At 38.9% G+C, this 21,102-nt stretch overlaps 1 protein-coding gene across 5 annotated transcripts in view; it reads left to right on the plus strand.

Annotated features, from left to right (window-relative positions):
* Grid1 (glutamate ionotropic receptor delta type subunit 1) overlaps nt 1-21,102 on the plus strand; it is a 749,167-nt gene that overhangs the window by 579,135 nt on the left and 148,930 nt on the right. The window lies entirely within an intron of this gene.

A 21,102-nucleotide genomic window follows, 5' to 3' on the forward strand; every position in this document is an offset into this window, starting at 1 on the left:
CTGTATGACTTGATACTTATACTTGTAGAGAAATAGTTCCATCATGATACCCTGTCCACCGTGAGTGCATTCAAGGTGGCCACCAAGAATTAAATGAAAAGCATTAGCCACTCTCATTGGGTAATGTAGTCAAACACTTGGTCCTAGCTAGCAGTGTGGTTTGGGTAGGTAGAACCTTGCTGTGGGACATACTTTCCTGGGGGTAGGCTTTAAGACTTTATAGCCTTAACAAACTTCCTGTTCTTTCTCTCTGATGTTTCCTGACAAAATGTGATTGGCCAGCTTTCTGGTTCTGCTGGCATGCCGTATCTTCCCCATCACCTTGGACTCTAGTTCTCTTGAACTGAGCCCAGCAACTTCCTTGGAGTGCTTTTTGGCCATGATACTTTATCACAGCAACAAAAAGGTGATTAATGCAGTTACCCAGGCTAAGACTGAAACTGGGGCCAATGAAAGTGTTGGTGTAACACCATGCCATCTTCCTAGAGCATGATGGGAATGAGGCTAGGAGCTGCTCTGAGGCTGTCTCCCAATCTCTCTACCCCCATACACAGCTTATGCTTAATATTGAGAGGCTGCCTGTCTTAGGTTCTACTGAAGTATTTGGCTGCAGAGTATAAAGCATCTAGCTAAAGTCTAGGCTGATTTATTGAGAACAAATAAGTTCTTGAATTATTGCTACCTGGGCCCTTTCATCTCATTGCCAGGAAGTTGGCACATCTGGTTTTCCTATTATTTTTTCTTCTATGTATGTAATACATGGAAACTAAATGTGCCTTGTGGCCTTCTTGGAGTCTCTAGCCCTTGCCTCTGGCCTGCCCTGCCTTGTGCCAGATGGTCTCCTCACTGTACTTGTGCATGTTCTGTATGCCAGTGTTTCTCAACTGCACGCCATGGAAAACCACTTTCTTTTATTTTCTGTCTCCTGCCAAAACTACATTCTCATGAAGTATAAGATGATTCTCTTAAAAAATAAAATAAAAACCGAAGTATACAAAATACAAGTTTGTCTTTCAGTTAAAGAACCTCATAAAATTCTGGGTACTTATAAGCACCCACTTTAGATTCCTCTGCCAGCTCCTAAAGGCCAGGAAGCACATTGAGTGTTGACCCTGGCCTACAGAGGTGTGTGTGCTCTGAGATGCTCTGCAGTGTAGAGTGTGGTTGGTCACCCAAGGGACAATAGTGACTTCAGAGTACAGATGGATTTGCAAAGAGCTTTGCTTTTATTTGATTCTAATATAAAATAGTATATTATAATTTCATGCTTATATGATAAAGGATTTATGGATAATATCATTTTAACTAAAATCACTCTTGGTAAAATAAATGGGAAGCTTTAAACTTATCAGTTAACAATTGGTACACAGAAGACAAATACAGCTATCCCAGTATAAAAATGGCTTCAGATGTTCCTCTAGATCTTAATCTGGGCTCCCTGTAAGGCTCAAATCATACTGTTTATCTTAAATTATGGAGCAAAGCACAGCAATCATGTTCTGATATTATAGAGAGGTAGTTACAAATTTCATGTTAAAATGTAAATGTTTAAAATATCAAACTAGAACTATATTAATTAACTAGGCAGTACTTAGCTTTAAGTATATGTTGGGTCTTGAATGAATAGTCACTAACAACAGTATGGCCTAACAGACCTAGCAAGATGGTGCATGATGATATATTTCACCAGTGTTTCTACTTGTAAAAACAATATTAAATACATATATAGTAATATATATTATAATATATTATATATATATATATATATATTACACGAATAAGCTGTACTATATGAGATTTGGTATTCTTTCAGAGTGTAGTGTTAGAATATCCACTGACAATATGAAGCCACCTCCAAGGCCTTCCTGTCTTTGAAATGTTTAGTCATTTTTTTCAACTTTTATCATAAGCAGAGGCCAGAATTTCAGGACCTTCTCTAGTTGGGATGCAAGTTCAGTGCTGCTCCTGAGACATGATTCCCACCAACTCTTAACTACCTCATAAAGGGACCGAGGGCTGCCAGTGTGTGTGCTTTGGTCTTGCACTAATCACAGAGATCATAAAGACACACTCAGGGGGCACCAGCTCTTTCCACAGTTTATCTATCACAAGCTTCATTAAAGAATGTGCATTAAAGAAAGGCTATTTGGGGAAGACCAATGTGGCTCTGTCCCGACTTGTCAGGGTAGGCTGACTAACAAAAGTATGGAGATCATAATTTCTGCAAGTCCACCCTCTGGGTTGCATAATGGCATAAAGGGGCAGCTTGGAAATTGTGCTTAGGTTTCCTAATTATAAAATCAAGTCAGTACAGTGTTTTAAGCATATTGAATTTGTAAATATATTTTAATCATTTATTATAATAACTGGGGCTGGAGAGATGGCTCTGTTGATAAAATCCTGCTGGACAGGATGAGGTCATAAGTTCTGACCTCCAGCACCCACATAAAACAGTGAGATGTAGTTCTCTCTGTAGCCCATGTTGTGATGGGGAAGGCAGAGACAGGTAGAGCCTTGGAACTCACTGGCTTGCTAGTCTAGCTATTGGTGAGCTCTAGGCTCTGAAGAAACACTGTTTTAAGTCACAAGTGGGAGGAGCAAGATGGCTCAGCGTGTAAAACCACTTGCCAGTATAAACCCAATACCCTGAGTTTGATCCATGGAAGAACTGACTCCAAAACTTTGTTCTGATGTGCACATGTACTATGGAATGCACATGCCTGCTGTCATATGCAGGCATCATACACACAAGCTTAAATAAGACATGATGGAGAAGAATAGAGGAAGACACCCAGCAATGATCCCTGACCTCCGCATGCACTGGCACAAACATGCAAACCATCACACAGACCCACAAAAGTGCACCGACACGTACATGCCCACATGTACACTGAAAACTATTATTTGGGCTGGGCATGTAGAAAGGTGATAGAGTATTTACCAGATGTGTGCAGGAAACTGAGTTTAAGCCAACTCTGGAGAGAGAGAGATAGGCCAAAGCACCTCTTTAATAACTTAGTAACTTCAGATCTATCTATATTATTTATCTTTTCTGTATTCCCATACCTCATTATATGTGTGTTCATGTGTGTGTGTGTGTGTGTGTGTATATGTGTGTGTGTATATGTGTGTGTGTGTGCATGCACACTCCTATGCATATGTATATATTCATGGTTTCCCATCAAAAAGCCACTAAAGAAATCTTTGGCCTTAGAGTATTTTCTCCCATGTCACCGAAGGCATCAGAGCACATAAATGAAACGACACACACAGATGTGACAGGTACTGTCTCAGTGGGCATGCATGACAGCAGGCTGCTGTTCCAAGGCTGCAGTGGCTGTCTATTCTTATTTTGAATGCTATCTTCCACATGTTACATGTGTTCCCTGCACAGGCCACCCCTAAACTTTCCCCCAGACCCACCATTAAGCATTGCTAGAACAAACCTGGATCTATTCTACAATCTGCTTGCTTCACAAGCACGGGACTTATCTCATGTCTAGTGTCGCTGCTAAGGGAAGGGAGCTGTAAACAGGCAGCCAAGAGCTGTGATGGACAGTCCAGACTTTGCAAGGCTTCCTGCTCGATTTAATTGCATTCTAACAAGTTCTTGGCTCTGTTCTCACGGTGGTAAGAATGTAAACACCCAGAACATGTACACATTTGTCTCTGGTTCTTTTAGTTCCTGTCCTCCCTTACCCTCAATCCACCAGCACATCCTGCTCTTACCAACTAAACATTTCTCCGGTGATCACACGATCCCCTCTCTCATTAGCACACGACACTTGGGATCCTGGCATTTTCTCACGCTAATACTGATGAGCACTGATAACGACAACATGACTAATAGGCGTCCCTGATAATGGTGATTATCTCTAACAGTCATTTCATTTTTGAGACAGAGTTTTGCTTTGTAGCCCAGAGCAGCCTCATATCCACTGACAACCTTTCTGGTTGTTAATGTTACATCCAGGGGGCTGGTCCTAATTTCTTACCTCTTCTCATACAACTGGATTTTTGGTAGTTTCTTTTCTTTTCTTTTCTTTTCTTTTCTTTTCTTTTCTTTTTTTTTGCTCACTTTAGATATTTTTTAGCTCCCTGATGGCCATTATCATGCATAACTTTTGTATTTGATATTCACATATATAAGAAGAGTATTGAGTCCCTCTGAATTTTAGTCGAGGGAAGTCTTTTTTTTTGGAGCTAGGCAAGCGCTCTACCACTGAGCTAAATCCCCAACCTGAGGGAAGTCTTTCTATAGAATCATGTTAGGATACTTGCAGATCCACACACATTAGCCCTGCACAGGTATGTGTTCTTGCTGGAATTTAGGTAATGACAGAGATAGGTATGAATACCTTCATTTTCTATGATAATCTCAGTGAAGGTTGCATGGTTTTTATGTCAACTTGACACATGGTGAAATCATCTGAGAAAAAGGAATCTTAATTGAGAAAATGCTTCCAGAGGATTGGCTCATAGGCAAGTCTTCAGGCATTTTCTTGAGGGATGACTGGTGTGTGAGGGTCTGGCTGATTGTGGATGGTGCCATTCTTAGGTGTGTGGTCCTGGATTCTACACAAAAAGAAGCACGAAGGGCAAGCCCGTAAGCTTGCTTTTCCATGCCTTCTTTGTCAACTCCTTCCTCCAGGTCGTTGCTCAAATTCCTGCTCTGACTTTCTTGAATGATGGATCGTGATGTGGAAGAACGAATCAAATAAATCTTTTTTTCTCCACTAGTGACTTACAGTAACGATGCTTTATCGTAACAATAGAAACCCAAGTTAATACAATAATATTCGTTATTATTATGTGTACACTCTGTGTAACACACATTAGTAATTGGCAAGGGTACTACTGAAACAAGCCCTCTACTAGCCTATATTCCAATGAAAAGAAATTGACAAAAACAAAACCAAAACAAAATATACATACAACTTTTAGCTGTCAAGTAATAAATTAATAGGGATAATTTCCAGAATCATACTTCCTATAAAAAATGATACAGGAAAATAAAGAGGGACTTCCTAGGGAACTCTATTTAGACAGGAATAGCAGATACAAGCAGACAGTTGAGTACAGTTCTAGGGTAAAACCATTTCTGGGAGAAACACAGCACCGGGATATGGGTCCTGAATGTTCGCAGAGCAGAAAGCAGGCTGATGTGGCTGTTTTGAGTACCTGGATGTGGGGATGCAATGTATTAGCTGCTGAGATCAGGGTAGGTAGTTTGCTGTGAGTCTTGCTTAATAATTCGGGTGTTATTTTAAATGGGTATCAAGAGAGCATTTTAAATGAAGGAGTGAGATGAAATGATTGTGCTTCTAAAATAACATTCTCCCTCTTATGTAGTAGATGAATTATGTTCCAGACAGGCTAGACTGCTATTCTGAGAGTCCTAGCACAGTAATGGTTTGTTTCTTGTTTACATAGCCTAGCAGGGCTAGATTAAGTCTCCGGTCTTTTCTAGGCCTGGATCTAGGCGACCTTTCTCCTATGGCTCTACCATATCAACATGTGAGCTCCAAGGTAGACAGTAAAGATGGACTGAAAGGATAATTACGTAGTTTATGTGCCCTGGGCTCAAAGGAATGATCCCATTTCACTCCCGTTCATTGTTCTGTGGATTAGAATTCCTGCATGCTTCTTACAACTTCACTGAGCAAAAGACTGAGAACTTCAGGATAAACTGTTGATGTTCAATGCATGGCGAATGCCTGTAATCATAGATGACCAGCAAAAAATCAGGTAGCCGTTATAGAGCAATTTTAGTGAGCCAAGTGGTGAAGGTGGCCGAGACTATCGAGGCAATGAATGACAATAGTTGGGTTTCAAGATGTATTCCAGAAGCAGAACCAACAGCTAGTAAATTGCTTCACATGGAGATAAAATTAGGGATGGCCTTGATGAAGTCTTTGTGTTAACTCGCTAGGTAGATATAGAGTTCATGCCGGAACATAGAAAGATCTGGAAAACCAAAGTTAAGAATCTGAAATGTGTCTACGGATTTTGAGAATAAAAATTCACTTTGGAAATAATTGTCTCTGACTTGTCTGTTAGATCTCCAACAGAGATATCAAGCTGGAGCCTGAATAGATGAGTCTGGAGCCCAGGGAAGAACTGTGAGCCAGGAATGTAAATGTGGCAGTAATCAGAACATTGGTGAATTTTAAAAATCACAGAGACCTCATCAATGTTACTGTACTTTCTATTCTCAGAACAACAAAGTGACTAGAAAGAGTTCAGTGGTTTCCTCAAGGTCACTGTTAATGCGTGATTGAGATAGGTTTCAAGTTTATGTCCTCTCACTAGAAGCTCTTTGCAAATGATAATGTGCTGGGAAAAGGAAAATCAGTTTTTTGCAGTGAATTATCACTGGGTTTATCAACCACACTGCAGGCCCTATGCCCAGGAATAGCTGGCCAACCTAAACAGACTCGTGTGTGTGTGTGTGTGTGTGACTTATTTACTGTTTTGTTCTTGATACTTTTTGTTTTACTGATTTGGTTTGGTGTTTGTTTTTTTTTCTTGCTTCTTTTTTTGGGGGGGGGGTTGTTTGTTTTGTTTTGTTTTGTTTTGTTTTTGAGCAAGAGAGAAAAAAACCTGAAGTTGGATGGGCAGGGAGCAGGGAGGTGGGGAGAATCTGAGAGATGTTGGGGGAGGGAAAAGAATATGACCTTGTATGTATGATAAAATTTATATAAAAATAGAAGAATATAAAATAGCTAAGAGTAAATATGAAATACTACCAAATTACAAGTATGTGAAGGATGTATAATATATTAAATTGATTTAATTATGCCATTTCCATATATCAAAAAATCACAAGGTACTCCATATGTGTAATTATAATTTGCAAATTTAAAAATCACTTTCCATCTCCTCAAAGTTATAATGAATTTTAAAATATTTGTTGTTAATACTTTTTATAGTGTATCTTATAGCTCTCGGCCTCTTTTCATGGATAGTTTTATGGTGAAGATGCTAATTATTAAGAAGCTGTACTTTCCTCCTTTCAGCTGATGATAATGCGACATTAGGTGATCCCATTTGTCAAGGAAAGCCACCTGTTATTTCTCAGGCAACTGCATTTGTTTTTAGCTTCTTCTCTGTAACAGTGAGTTCTTGTGTGCAGCCTCTTAGACTCGTAAGGAGCTCTGTGAACATTGGGTTTCATGCCATCCTATTCCATTCCTTAGAGTTTGGTTGAAAATGTCCTGAGCTTTGTTGTAATCTTAGTGTTTTGGAGGTCACAGATAGGTAGACCCTCGGCTGCTGACATTGGGGTACACAGGCATGGGGACAATTGCACCTTAGTACTGTGTCTTATTTCCAGTTCACTGGAGTCAGTCTTTGTTGCATCATACTGAGGAATGTCTTTCTGTTTGTATCATTGTAGAAAGAAGCAGTCTATTTAGTTCAGATCCGTGTTTTCTATACCCAAAGAGTCATTGGAACTGAAATAAAATGGTATTTACTATTTATGATTGTGAGCTAGGAAATTAGAAATGGGTAAAGCCATCATTCACCTCCTACTCAGCCTCAGATCATTAGTTTATCTGGGCTGAAGGCTTCTAATATTAAAATATTTTAACATTAAAATATTTTAAAAATCTCTATCTCTTGATTCCTATTTCCCAATGTCACCAATTCCTGGTTTTATATAGTAATCATTCTCAGAATATGTTTTCTCTCATTTAGTATCACCCTGATGTTTGTTATCTGAGTAGGGATGATTATTTTACCTCCATGCTCTATAGGTAAGAGTCGCTTGCTTTCTAAGAAGGTCTAGGACTTCTGAAAGGTCAGGTTAAGAGGAAGGGACAAGGTGGGGAGGGGCTGAGTCCTATGATGTTTCCAAGTTGAGTCAGCACAATGGAGCTCTAAGAATGTCAAATGTGAAGAAAATGGGAGTTGGCCAAATGCTGAACTCAGTCTCACTGGGTTCTGTGCTTGTCAATAGCCCTAGCATTCGGGTGAGATTTTTCACCATGGAAATAAAAAACCTTGGGAATGGTCTTTCCTTTTTCTTGCTTATCTACAACTCTACTTTTCCTTTCTTCCTCCACTAAGTAATCATATGTTGATGTAGATCCTGCAATGTGCAGGCGTGTTTTGTGAGGGGTTTCCAGTGCACTCAGGTTGAAGAGTCCTGAGTTCGCGTCTCCATTGTGCTATTTAATAGAGGTATAGAAGAACAGTTTACCTTACTTTTTCCATCTTTAATTCCCTCTTCCTATCCTCATTCTGTTTTGTTTTAGATTTTATTTAATCTTTCTTTTTACCCTCCAGATTTTATCCCTCTCCTGGCCCACCTTCTGACTATTCCTCATCTTATACTTCTCCCCATAACCTGGCACCATTAGGATGTCCCCCCCCAGCACCCCCCACACACACCACCAGACCTCCCCATTCCATGGGGCCTCCAGTCTCTTGAAGGTTAGGTGCATCTTCTCTGAGTGAACCCAGACGCTACAGTCCTCTGCTGCATATGTGCTAGGAGTATGCTGCCTGGTTGGTAGTCCAGTGTCTGAGAGATCCCTGGGGTCCAGGTTAAATGAGACTGCTGGTCTTCCTACAGGGTCACCCTCCTCCTCAGCCTTTTCCAGATTTTCCCTAATTCAACCAGAGGGATCAGCACCTTCTGTCCATTAGTTGGGCATAAATATCTTCATGTGACTCTTTCAGCTGCTTGTTGGGTCTTCCCAAGGGCAGTCATGATAACCTTTTTGTGAGCACCCCACAGCCTCAGGAATAGGTCCCCTTAAGCTGGATCCCACTTTGGGCCTGTTATTGGACCTCCTTTTTCTAAGACTCTTCTCCATTTTTGTCCCTTCAGTTCTTTCAGACAGCAACAATTATGGGTCAGAGTTTTTTGCAACCCCATCTCTCAGTTGTTGCCTTGTGTTTCTGCTGGAGGTGGGCTCTACAAGTTCCCTCTCCCTACTATAAGGCATTTCATCTAAGGTCCCTCCCTTTGAGTTCTGAAAGTCTCTCTCCTTCCTGGTCTCTGGGATATTCTGGAGGGTTCCCCCACCTTCTACCTCCTGAGGTTGCCCGTTTCCATTCTTTCTGCTGGCCCTCAGGGCTTCAGTCCTTCCTTCCCCCCACCAACCCCTGATCATGTTCCCCTCTTCTCCTCCTTGTCTCCCTGTTTCCTTGTCCCCTTTCCCACCCAGGACCCTCTTTCCCTACAGGCTCCTGTGATTGCTTTCTTCTCCCTCCCAAGTGGGATTGAGCCCTTTGGCTTGTTAAACTTTTTGAGTTCTGTAGACTGTACTTTTTTTTTTGGCTAATATCCACTTATTAGTGAGTACATACCATGTATGTCCTGTTGGTTCTGAGTTACCCACTCAGAATGATATTTTCTAGTTCTATCCATTTGCTTGCAAAACTCAGGATGTGTCCTTGTTCTTAATAGTTGAGCAGTATTCCATTGTGTAAATGAACCACATGTTCTGTATCCATTCTTCTGTTGTTGGACATCTGGGTTATTTCTGGCTTCTGGCTATCACAAACAAGGCTACTATGAGTATAGTGGAGCACATGCCCCTGTGGCACGCTGGAGCATCTTTTGGGATTATGCCCAATATCGGTATAGCTGGATCTTCAGGTAAATCTATTTCCAATTTTCTGAGGAATCTCCAGATTCATTTCTAGAGTGCTTTCACCACTTTGCAATCCTTCCAGCAAAGGAGGAGTGTTCCTCTTTCTCTACATCCTCACCAACATGTACTGCCACCTGAGGTTTTGATCTTAGCCATTCTGATTGGTGGAAGGTGGAATCTCAGGTTCATTTTGATTTGCATTTCCCTGATCACTAAGGACTTTCAACATTTTTTTAAGTGCTTTTTAGCCATTCGAGATTCCTCTGTTTAGTTCTATTCCCCAGTTTTTGGTTGGTTGGGTTGTTTGTTTTATTGGTGGTCAGCTTCTTGAGTTCTTTATATATTTTGGATATTAACCCTCTATCAGATGTGGAGTTAGTGAAGATTCTTTTCCAAACCTGTAGGTTGCTGATTTGTCTTATTGACTATGTCCTTTACCTTACAGAAGCTTTCCAGTTTCATGAGGACCCATTTATCAATTCTTGATCTTAGAGCATGAGCCATTGGAGTTCTGTTTAGGAAATTTCTCCCTGTGTCAATGAGTTCAAAACTCTTTCTCGCTTTCTCTTCTATTAGATTTAGTATTTCTGGTTTTATGTTGAAGTTCTTGATCCACTTGGACTTGAACTTTGTGCAAGGTGACAAATATGGGTCTAATTTCATTTTTCTACATACAGACATCCAGTTAGACCAGCACCATTTATTGAAGATGCTTTCTTTTTTCCATTGTGTAGTTTTGACTTCTTTGTCAAAGATTAAATGTCTGTAAGTATATAGTTTTATTTCTGGGTCTTTAATTTCTATTCCTTTGATCAACGTGTCTGTCTCTGTACCGTACCATGCAGTTATCACTATTGCTCTGTTGTGTAGCTTGAAGTAACGGATGGTGATTGCCCCAGCAGTTCTTTTATTCTTAAGAATTGTTTTTGCTATTCTGGTTTTTTTGCCTTTCCAGATGAATTTGAGACATTCTTTCCATGTCTTTGAATTATTGTGTAGTTTTGTTATTGTGGTATTTTGATGGGGATTGCATTGAATCTGTAGATTTGCTTTTGGTAAGATGGCCATAATATATGAAAAATCCTTTAATGTAATCCACTAAATAAACAAACTCAAAGAAAAAAATCACATGATAATCTTTTTAGATGCTGAAAAAGCATTTGACAAAATACAGCACCCCTTCATGTTGAAAGTATTGGAGAGATCAGGAATTCAAGGCACCTACCTAAACATAATAAAAGCAATTTACTGCAAATCAACAGCCAACATCAAATTAAATTAAGAGATACTTGAAGCAAATCCACTAAAATTGGGGACAAGACAGGGATTCCTATTCTTCCCATATCTATTCAATATAGTACTCGAAGTTCTAGCTAGAACAGTAAGACAACAAAGAGAGATCGAGAGGATACAAATTGGCAAAGAGAAAGTAAAGGTATCACTATTTGCAGATGATATGATTGTATATATAAGCAACCCCAAAAACTCTATAGAGAACTTCTACATCTGATAATCTACTTCAGTAAAGTGACTGGATATAAAATTAACTCAAATAAATCAGTAGCCTTCCTTTTTACAAATGATAAACGGGCTAAGAAAGAGATTATGGAAATAACTCCCTTCACAATAGTCACAAATAATATAAAATATCTTTGGGTAACTCTAACCCAACAAGTGAAAGATCTGTATGACAATAACTTCAAGTCTCTCAAGAAAGAAATCAAAGAAGGTCTCAGAAAATGCAGAGCTCTCCCATGCTCATGGATTGGTAGGATTAACATAGTAAAAGTGGCCTATCCTCATATTTATTGCTTGCTTCCTTCCCCTCTCACTTCCTTCTTTCTCTCAGCCCCTTTTCCTCCTTCAGTGCTGAGGATAGAATTGAGAACATTGTCTATAAAAGGCAAATACTCTACCCTTGAGCTATATCTCCAGACCATACTCAGTTTCTTACTAGAAAAATCAAAGCTATTATCTAGGGTTTTACTGATGTGAACAGACACCATGACCAAGGCAAGTCTTATAAAGGATAACCTTGTAAAGCCAGTGGGGCTGGCTTACAGGTTCAGAGTTCCAGTCCATTATCATTAAGGTGGGAGCATGGCAGAATCCAGGCAGGTATGGTACAGGAGAAGCTGAGAGTTCTGCATCTTTAGCTGAAGGCTGCTAGCAAACTACTGAAGGCAACTAGAATAAAGGTCTCAAAGCCCCACTCACAGTGCCAGGCCTACTCCAAAAAGGCCATACCTACTTGAATAGGTCCACACCTTCTAATAGTGCCAAGTATATACAAATCATCACTAGTAATTTCATTTTTACTTAATTCATAAAATGTTTTTGTATGTGACAAGATCTGTATAGTATAAACATATCCATCATAGTTTAAGAGGCATTATTTTAGAAGCTATGGGGAATACAGAAAGGGTTAAACTAACCCACGTTTATAAAATGAGCACAAGGTCAAATACATCAGAGACTGTTACTATTGATGCATAACAAATGACCCAAGCATTTGATGGCTTAAAACAGCAATGATTAAATTATATTATGTCCTATTATAATAATTATATTTTTTTCATCTCACAGATTCTAAATGCTTGGCTGGTTGAAATTTTGCTCCTTGGGACACTTAGTTATACTCAGGAGCGTTCATCTGTATGTATGATCAGTACCTTGATGAAGGTTGAGTTCATCAGGAACTATCTACAAGGGCACTTACATTCAGCCTTTTCTGCACGGAGACCTTACAACCATTGAGTCTTTCACATGGTGGTTGACTTCTCCTACAGTACAGGTCTTAGGAAGACCAAGTAGATATTCAGAAGTCCTATGACTTGACCTCTTTCAAAATTTTCGAATTATGAATGAAACTAGTTCAGGAATGCCAAAGCTTCATTTTATTATGACTTTGGCTCAAGGCCCAGAATTTTGCCAGATTGATGTACAGATGCAGATTGTTGGGGGCAGGTTCTCGGTTGCAGTTCCCTTCAATCGGAAGACCTCAGTCTGAGAAGTTAAGTCATATGACTCTCTTCTGCTCAACATTACAAGATAGGAGAACAAGGTTAGATGCAATACGTATTTCCATTCATAAGGGAGGAATTAGACACACTATGACCACTGGTCCATTATGTTTTTAATGTCCCCCTGGACGAAGCTCATTAACTGTGTGATTAGAACCTCTTGCTTCTTTGAGGACACCAGTCTCTTGACACTAGCATTTAAGATATTTCATACTGCTTTTATGTCATAGTTACCTTCCCACTAGAACTAGCAATTCTGGGTTCTAACAGTCTTCTTGGGTTTTTTTTTCTGTATACTAAATTCTGCTTTGATAGGATATAGAGAAGTTAGAAAAGCATGTGGGGAGTTCATTGGCATAGTAGTTATATGACAGAAAAGTATGTGGCATGACAGTTATCAAAATAAACTTAAGAGATACAGTCTGCAAAAGGAGCTGACATGGAAATCTGAATGTGAGAGGATGCTATGAAAAGTTAGTTGATTTTCTATTCTCTCAGTTCAATTGAATAAACTTAGGGCTTCTGGAGTTTTAGAAATTCTGCTGTCCAAGAGACATTTCATGATATATCCTTCCCCTTATTTCTCTGAAATATCTGAGACACCATCTTAAATAATTATGAGGTCTTAAGAGATTTTTTTTACAGTTATCTCTTACTTTCCTGGGACCACATTGTATTTTTTTCTTCTAAGAGTTCTTCAGGGTTTCATTTTGAATTGAGAATATTATTATTATTATTATTATTTCTTCTTCTTCTTCTTCTTCTTCTTCTTCTTCTTCTTCTTCTTCTTCTTCTTCTTTCCTCTTCTTCCTCTTTCCTTTCCTCCTCCTCCTCCTCTTCTTCCTCCTCCTCCTCCTCCTCCTTCTCCTCCTCCTCCTTCTCCTCTTCTCATTTTATTTGAAGAGACAGGATGAAAAATAATATTATTTTTGAATTCAACCTATCTTGGTTGGTATATCATCCATAAGTTTTTCTTTAAAATAGAATTCCTTCTCTAGTTCATCTGTGAACTATCTTTATATTTGTGCATGATTATAATACACAGCTATGAAACACAAAGGACTATGCAAAGTTCTGCCTATAGTTCTCAAATCTATTTGGTTATTTAACAAAGCTCCTACTTTTCATATGTATGCAGGGGCATTGTTAACATTGCTATCTATCACTGTGTAACAAAGACAACTTTTATTTCATCTCTTGATGTTTTACTTTGGGCTTATGTAGACAAAATCTTTGAGTTTTTTATACACAAGAAGTTTTCCTTAACATCCTTCTATTTCTTTAACTTGGTCTCAAGTCCAGTTGTGTACATGTTATAATCTATTTCTATAGTTATGTCATATTACCAGGTATCAAATTCTGTAATTATAAGTAACATGACAAAATCAAATATTATAAGTAAAATTATTTTAGAGCTTGTGAATTCTGTATGTCAGAGGTTTGGTCAAGACTCAGCTTTGCAAATCCTCTTGTGTCAGTTGAGGTCATTTGGTGCTACTCTTCCGGCTGATGAACTTGCCTCAAGGATTAGAGACGATCATACTATATGCAAGAGTGCTGTGGCAGCAGTGGCTGAAAGGCTGATCTCATTTGGGATCGAAGGGTGGAACACCCTTTGTTCTACCCAAGCATGTTGGTCTCAGTGTTGTACCACTTATGTCTGCACATGGAGTATCCAAGTGGTTCTCAATGGCCATTAATGAGGCTAATTCTATCTTTCAAGAGAGTTTTGACAATGTATGAGATATTTTTATTGTCACCCTGTGGGATGCTATTGGCATCTAGTTGATAAAGGTTAAAGATGCTGCAAAACATTTTATAAGCCACCGAGAAATAAGTCCTCCATAAAAAATAAGACAAAGAATTGTCTAGTCTGAAATACCAATGATGTCAAGGGTAAAGATCATTATTGTAGACTGAGTATCTCAAGAGAACAAGGCAGAGGGTGCCTGACATTTTCTAGCCATGTCTTAAATTCATGAAGTGTGAGATTCAAACCATATTGAAAGGGAGAATTTTAATATATTTTTGTTTTTTGTTTGTTTTGTTTTCGAGATAGAGTTTTTACCATATAGCCCTGGCTATTCTAAAACTTGCTATATGTACTAGGCTGACCTTGAAATCATAGAGACCACTTCCTAAATTCTGCTTTTGATGGGATATAGAGAAGTTACTTTACAGAAGAGCATGTGGAGAGTTCAGTGGCATAGAGGTTATATGACAGAAAAGTATGTGGAGTGACAGGTACCAGAAGAAACTTTAAGTGATACAGTCTGCAAAAGGAGCTGACAGGGAAATCTGAATGTGAGAGATGCCATGAACGAGGGTTAGTACAGTGCCCTGGAGAAGAACCATATCCACTCAGGGAGTGAGGGAATAAGGTTTTCTCAAACAGGGAAAATAGTTTAAGAAATATCAGATTAAACCTTTGCAAAAAGGTAGTTCTCTGGAAATACAATTCAGGCCAAGAGGAGACTATTCGGGACAAAGGAAACAATAGAAATAAATGCACTGATAGTCAAGGCTGGTAAACAACATCCACTTTCCTTAGTCCAACCTACAACTTTATGAGCAAGTTTGTCAGAACCACTTAAACCCATTGACTATTTTACCATAAAGATACAACCCTTGGAAATTTGGTCATTTGTGGAAAAGCTTTGTGGTCCCTAGTAGGTCTTCCGTTTATTTGTTCATTCAATGGATATTTTAAGGCATGTGCTATGAGTTAGAAAACATGTCAGATATTTAGATTGTAAGAGTAAAACAAACAAACAAAAAGGCCGGCAAAAATATCCTATGTAGCAGGAAAGTTGCTTTTTCACAGTGCAGTGTTTCAGAGTGTGAAGAAACAGTCAGACCATGTGCTTGAAAATATTGCAAACACTTAGAATAAATGACCTAGAAAGGTTTTATCCAAAGTATAACTCATCAGGTAAGACCAGCCAGATGAGAGAGAGCCAAGCATGGATGTGAGTCAGAGAGATAAGCTTTATCAGGGTAGAGAAGAAAGACTGTACCCAGAATTCTTTAATAAAAATGACCTTGGCTCGAGAGAGAGCACGACAGGCAGCCAATGATACTGGCTGAGGTGGGTGTTAGAGGGACAAATGGAGAGTGTAGTTCATTACTTTTGAAGAATAGACCTGGGCTTAATGAGTCTTGGAGTCCTTGAAAAGGATTATCCATATTTCACAAGAGATGTGAATTTTAAGGTGATAACAATAAAATAATTTCCATCTTAGAAAATAAAAGAAAGAACATTCTAGAACTTGATGGAGATTAATAGATAAGAGTACTGGTAGGTCAAAGTTCTGGACGAGATATGATGGTACTATAAACCAGTCACTGTGCTTTTCAAGCTTACTGTGCCCCTGCATGGCCTGGTTAAATCCAGGCATTGATTCAGGTGACATGGGATAGACTCAAGGTCAGATTCTGCCGAACATATACACTGACAGAGGTCTAGAGTAATGACAAAGTGCCTTTTTAATGACCTGTTTTGTTGATGGATTAATTAATTATTAACTAATTGTGGTACCGTGGATCTAACCCAGCATCTTGTGAATTCCAGGTCTGTGCTGTGCTCTTCTACTGAGTTACAGCTCCTGCCTTAGATGTCATCCATTTAATCTGTTTTACCAATGCTTTTCCACCATTCAAAATATTAATATTTCAAAGAGAAAATCTAGCTCAGAGACTTTGAAACACTGTAAATGAATAAGTACTGAAGGAACCAGCCATTTGTAGAGCTTCCGATTTGGGGCATAACATGGGTTTGTTAAAAGCTAGAATTTGCAGGAAACATGTTATCACAGGCAGTAATGAGGAAGTGCCCAAGGGGTGATGAAAAACATTAATTTCCTAATAAGATTTTATTAAGTGAATCAAAATGAAGCAGTAGTTTCTTTCTTAAAAGAGAGATTATCTATTCTGAGTAGATGGACATGAATTTTTAATACATCGTGCAGAACATTACTATAGCTCTATATCAGAATATTATAGGCTAAACAAAGAAAGATGCTCACTCCTGAAGATATGAGAGAGAATCGTAAGAGTGTGTTTAAATCATAAATAGTAATTAAAAAAGAAAGAGAAATGAAAGTGGCCAAGGGGAGGAGATGCCCCAGACTTTAGAGAGGGTGTGATGGGAGACACCACTTTTTTTTTTTTAATATATAGAGATTCACAGAACAGGCTTGCAGAATATTACTTGTCAGAATCCCGAATTGTGAATAATGTGTACAGTATAGTCGATTCTAATCAATACTAACTAATGAAATTAGAAAGCTATTCGTATGCGTTTGAGTATAGCATAGGCATGAGAGAAAGAAATAGACTCTAATGAGAGCTACAGATAAGGACATTTAAACCCAAGCAAAGAGTATAAGCAGCTGAAGTAACTTGCTGAAGATCCCAGGCTCACAAGGGGAAGAAATAGAATCCTAGCCTGGCTTGTTCTGCTGCACCATTACTAGAACATTCGGTTTATTTGAAGAGACCAAGCCAATACACCTAAGACAATTAAGGAGAGATACAAAGCCAACCTTACAGCCATAAGCTAGATCACTGTGTCGCTTCAAAATGAAAATCGCTTTATTGTTTTTCTTGTGATTATAAAAGCAATGCTTCCTCTCTGTACCACAATCCACATATTACAGAACTGTATTGTGCCAGAGAGAATGTTCCCTAAACCCTTACTGCTCTGACAAAGGCAGAAATAGCCACTTATGGCAGCCTTTGTGCTTAGGCAAATGTGTGTATCATCTCACACACTGAAATGAGCATTAGAAAAAGCTGAGGCATGCTATGTTTAATATTATATAATCACCACCCGCATGGAGTTATTTGCAGGTAAACTTCACTTCCCTTCTTGGTTTGCTTGTTTTTTTGTTTTTTGTTTTGTTTTGTTTTTTTTTTTGTTTTTGTTTTTTTTTTTTTATTAACTTGAGTATTTCTTATATACATTTCAAGTGTTATTCCCTTTCCCGGTTTCCGGGCAAACATCCCCCTCCCCTCTCCCTTTCCTTATGGGTATTCCCCTCCCAACCCTCCCCCCATTGCCGCCCTCCCCCCATAGTCTAGTTCACTGGGGGTTCAGTCTTAGCAGGACCCAGGGCTTCCCCTTCCACTGGTGCTCTTACTAGGATATTCATTGCTACCTATGGGGTCAGAGTCCAGGGTCAGTCCATGTATAGTCTTTAGGTAGTGGCTTAGTCCCTGGAAGCTCTGGTTGCTTGACATTGTTGTACTTTTGGGGTCTTGAGCCCCTTCAAGCTCTTCCAGTTCTTTCTCTGATTCCTTCAACGGGGGACCTATTCTCAGTTCAGTGGTTTGCTGCTGGCATTCGCCTCTGTATTTGCTGTATTCTGGCTGTGTCTCTCAGGAGCGATCTACATCCGGTTCCTGTAGGCCTGCACTTCTTTGCTTCATCCATCTTCTCTAATTGGGTGGCTGTATATGTATGGGTCATATGTGGGGCAGGCTCTGAATGGGTGTTCCTTCAGTCTCTATTTTAATCTTTGCCTCTCCCTTTTTTTTTGTTTTTTTTTGTTTTTTTTTTTTTTTTTGAGGCAGAATCTTGTTATGCAGCCCAGGATAGCCTTGAACTCATAACACTCTTCCTGCCTCAGTCTCCTATGTGCTAGAATTAAAAGTGTATGCCACCATGCCACCATACATGACTTTATGTTATTCTTGAACGTTTATGCAGTTTCACTCATTTTTTTCTAGACTTATGGGTGTCTCATGATTCAAGGTTGTTAGATCATCTTAGTAGGAAACTTTGGGACAGCTGCTCACATTACATCCACACCACAAAGACAGAGAGACAAATGCCTCTGCTCAACTCGATTTCTTGAGTTCTGGACCCCAGCCCATGGAGGACTGCTGGCCCTGGTTGAAGTTGCTTTTCCTATCTTAATTAACCTCATTTGGATAATCCCTCATGGACATACCAAGAGGCCATCCTAAATGCAGATAACCTCTTACCCAATTGCCTACAGGCTCCTCTCTCCTAAGCCTTTTCTAGATCCTATCCTAGGGATAGTCAGCAACCACAACAGTTCATTTCTGGCCACTTGATGCCATGTAGCTCCCAGTAGTTAAAGCACCATCACTCAAGTGTCCTGCCAGGGTTTGGGTTGTACTGTTACGTTGAAAATCCTCCCCTCTAATCATGCTTTCCAAATGGTCATAGATAAGTCAGATGATAAGTTGGTCCCATTTGCCAGCATGTGGCTTTTTCATTTTCAAAATGTTTACATGAGCACACAAGGCATTTAGATGCAATTATCTGTGCCCATCTTATAAATACAGATTAATGTATGTTAGTGTATAATTACTACCAGAATATTTGAAATACAAACCACTTGTATTACCCTTAAGAACCCCAGCTTCCTCTTGCATATAATACTTTCCTTCTATTCCCAGCCTCAGGCAACCATGGACCTATTTTCATTACCTGTAATATTGCCTTGGTGAGACTGTCATATAAATAGAACCATGAAGTATGGGGGGTCTTTCGTGTCTGGCCTCATTCACATACTGTAATGCTTTTGAGCTTCATCTGTGTTGATGCATGTGTCTGTAGTTTGCTGCTTTTTAGTTCTGAGATAGTATTTGGCTGCATAAATATATTATTTATCTATTCATCAGCTGACCAGTTTGGAAGTTCCATTTTATTTTGCTACTATGAATGAAGCATCTGTGAAAATTCTCATACACATATTTTTATGAGAATATTTTACGTTTCCCTTGTAGAATGCCTAGAGGTGGATTTGCTGGGTTGTGTGGTAAGTGTATGTTTATTCCATAAAAAGAACCATACCTTCTAGTGTGGCTGCATATTTTAAATTCCATATCTTCAATAGCATTTGGTAACATCCATCTCGAATTTGGGCTATTTTGGTGAGTTTTTACACATTCTCATGGTTCAGAGGGAGAACACACATATTTCTTGCATATACCTAGCTTTTAAATATGTTTTTGTAAAGATAAGTTCTTTATTTTTGAAAATTAAGTGTAAGTTTTCTTCAGATAAAGCTACTGTCAGTCGTTTATTGACTATTTGCAAACTTAACACTGTGTCTCATAACCCTTGAGTGCTATGTCATATTTTCTCTCCAACTTTATAGAGTGGGAACTTGGTAGTGTGTGTGACCTTCCTTGCATGCATCTTGATGTATTTTCTTCTTGCTGGAATTGGTAGAGAAATACAAAGAATATACATTTCACAGTATAATCATAGGCCAAAACTTTCTGAACAAGGACTTAAAAAGCACTGGAAATGACCCTAAGAATTGGCAAATGGGACTGTGTGAAATACAAAAACTGTACAGCAAAGGAGAGATGAGATCATCTTCTACCATGAAAGGATAGACTGTAGAATAGTAGAAATCTTTGCCAGCTACCTTTTATGTAGACTGGCAGTAGCTACTATATATAAAGAACTACAGAATTGAATCTTCTAGTCAGTAAGTAGGCTAATGAACTGAGCAGTTTTAAAAATGGTCAATATCCTTGTCCATCAGGGAAATGCAAGTTAAAACTACTCTGAGATTTTGTTTCGCCTTAGTCAGAATATCAAGGAAATAAATGACAACATACAATGGCAAGGATGAAAGGAAAGAGGACCCTTCTTCACTGGTCTGAATGTGAACTAATGCAGCTACTGTAGAAACTATGGGAGATTCTAAGATAAACAGGTAGATGGATGGGTAGTTAGATGGATGGATGGATAGATAGATGGATGGATAGATAGATGGATGGATAGATAGATAGATAGATCGATCGATCAACCACATGACTAAGTGACACCACTCCTGGATATGTACTCAATGACTCTAAGTCCTGTCATAGAGATAGTTGGGCATAGTAATGTTAGATAGTTGTTCAGAATAGCTAGACAATGCGCTAGATGTCCATCAGTAGATGAGTCAACAAAATGCAGGGTACTCAGGAGACAGGTCAGTCAGTAATGTGTTTGCTGCACAAGCATGGAGACCTGAGTATGGATTCCCAGAACTCACGTCCAAAGCCATGTGTGGCCGCACACATTTTTCACAGGACTAGGGAGTCAGGCAGGAGGATCCTTCCTGGCTAGTTAGATGTTTAGACAGAGTTGTTAGCTTCAAAAGTAAGGCAGAGAATGACAAAGGAAGACACCTCACCCAGTGTTGACATCTGGCCCCCACATGCATACATGTGTGTGCACAGATAAAAATAAATAAGCATATAAAAGAACGTGATAAATGATGGTATTTTATTTAGCCATAAAGAATAATGAAATCATGATAATTTTAAGAAAATAAATGGAGCTGGAAATTTATATTAAATGAAATGACTTAAATTCAGAAAGAATTGATATATTTTCTCCCATATAAGATTCTATATTTTAAATATATATTTTACATATGTGTATATGTGTATATATAATTTATGTGTATAATAATATACATGCACCATATTCACAG

The sequence above is a fragment of the Rattus norvegicus genome, chromosome 16 (genome assembly GCF_036323735.1).
Source record: "Rattus norvegicus strain BN/NHsdMcwi chromosome 16, GRCr8, whole genome shotgun sequence".
Classification (NCBI taxonomy): domain Eukaryota; kingdom Metazoa; phylum Chordata; class Mammalia; order Rodentia; family Muridae; genus Rattus; species Rattus norvegicus.